Source organism: Marmota marmota, unplaced genomic scaffold (assembly GCF_001458135.2).
Source record: "Marmota marmota marmota unplaced genomic scaffold, marMar, whole genome shotgun sequence".
NCBI lineage: Eukaryota > Metazoa > Chordata > Mammalia > Rodentia > Sciuridae > Marmota > Marmota marmota.
This window is the reverse complement of record NW_025999968.1, coordinates 60,540,922-60,542,923: the sequence shown is the minus strand read 5'-3', so window position 1 is coordinate 60,542,923 and position 2,002 is coordinate 60,540,922. Positions and strand designations below refer to the sequence as shown.

Genomic DNA, 2,002 nt, shown 5'->3' with positions numbered 1-2,002 from the left:
GGGCTGCGGCCCCGCGGGGGACCCCGGGGGCCGCGTTTGCCGGAGAAGTACAGTGCCTATTTGCTCTGCTTGACCCATCCCGGTTCCTGGCCCGAGCGGCCCCGTAATTTGGGGGTCCCGAGTTCGCCTTGCGCCTTAGATCAGCGCCCCCGGGACGCGTACCTCCCCCACCCCCCCGTCCTGGGATCTGTCTGGGCGCTGCGGTCTGCTCCGGGCTTAGAAAAATTGCCGTGTGGGCATCTGGGCTTTGTGAGTGTAGGTAGGCTCCGTTCGACTTACTCAGTAATTTACATAGGAGCACAAATTAGAGTAAGACGGTAATTATTTCGGTCGGAAGCACGGATTTGGCTCGGGCGAAGCGTCCTCAGCTCCCCGCGCTTGGGCACTTAGCGTCGTGCCCCGAGGGTCCGGGCTTGGCCAGAGTCGTCGGGGCCGGGGCCTTGTTCTGCCCAGCACTTCCTGGCCGCACGCTTTAGTTTTCGGGGACTTCACTTCGAAGGCGAGCCTTTGCGGAAGGGCCTTGCATTAACTGGCTCTGCGTCCTTGCCATGGGCCTCGGGCACCCGTGTCCCTGTGTAAAAGCCTGCCTGCCCGCCGCTCCCTGGCAGGACTGCTCAAAGGAATGAGGGCGAATGGAAAGGACAGAGAACCCCACCACTCCGGAGGATCCAGTGGGTCGGACTGTGGTCTGTGGGGGGAGGATGGGGGGAAGATTCTTGAAAACGAACTCCCTCATTCATCCTCTGCAGTTGAGTTCATAAGCTTCACTGTAACATGTTTTTCAAGTGTTCCATGTGGAAGCCTTTTCCCGTGTTTCCACAGAGCCTCCTTGGACAGATGGGGCAGGCAGCTTTTTCTAGACTCCACCTGGCTGCCTCAGACCTGGGTTCCCCTGCTGGATCATTGTGATGGGCTCACCTCTTGGCTTTCCTGTAGGTGGTGGTGTGTGCTGTCCCAGCCTCCAGTAGCTATGGCTGGCTGGTGAGAGGTCCCGTCCCCTCCCTGTGCACCCTCATCCTTGGCCAGGGAAACCCACCGAGAGCAAATTTCATAAGTCACCACAGTTCAAGGGAGATGGCTTGCTGAGCCTGTGCAGAGCTCAGGCCTCCACTCTCCCACCTTGGGAACCTCTCAGGCTGGGAGGGGCACTGTGGTTATTTTGAGGAAATTAAACCACTCTGAATACCATCCAGCAGCTAGTTCTGGAATATGCCTCTTCATGGGGACACTTTATACCCTTGGGCATGTTAGTTTGACGGAGTTTTCAAGCCAAAATGGGCTTTATTCACCAGCCAAGATTGAATACCAGTTTCTGTTTTGGGAGGGCAAAGTGAACAAGCACAGGCCCAGGTGATGTCCCAGCCCGCGTCCTGGGAGCAACCCCTTGTTCCTAGGGTGGCTTGAAGATGAAGCTGGGTTTCTCCCCTTGAGATGGGTCACTTAGGATCTTGTAGTTGAAAAGTGTTTTGTCCTTTAACTGGAAGCCTTTCCTGCCCTGCCCAAAGCAGGCAGGTGGTGGCATGTTGGCTGCTAGGTGGAGGTCAGAGGCTCCATGGGGAGGCATTTCACCTGCTGCCCTTGGCCTGGGGTGGTGCAGGCTGCAGTTGTGCATCTGCCACGGGGCCTCTCTACTAGAGAGGAGGTGGGCAGGCCCTGCAGGGTGTCAGCTCAGTCCTTAGGGTTGTCACCAGCTTGGGTGATGGGGATGTATAGCCCTCCTGCTGTGGTGCGGGGGGCTGATTGTGGTGCAGTCTTGCCAGTTGCTGCTTCTTATTTTTTTTGTACCAGGAATTAAACCCGGGGGTACTTAGCCACTAAGCTGCGTCCCAGCCCTTTTTATTTTGAGACAGGGTCTCCTAGCTTGCTTACAGCCTCATTACATTGCTAAGGCTGGCTTTGAACCTGTGATCCTCCTGCCTCAGCCTCAGGTTGCCAGTTGCTTCTAAATCTTGAAATAGTTGTTGAGCTGTCTGTCCGGCGGTGTCTCCTGCTGCCCCCCCCC

At 56.8% G+C, this 2,002-nt stretch overlaps 1 protein-coding gene across 2 annotated transcripts in view; it reads left to right on the top strand.

Annotated features, from left to right (window-relative positions):
* Ripk4 (receptor interacting serine/threonine kinase 4) overlaps window positions 1–2,002 on the top strand; it is a 22,092-nt gene that overhangs the window by 467 nt on the left and 19,623 nt on the right. The gene's annotated exons all lie outside the window — the stretch shown is intronic.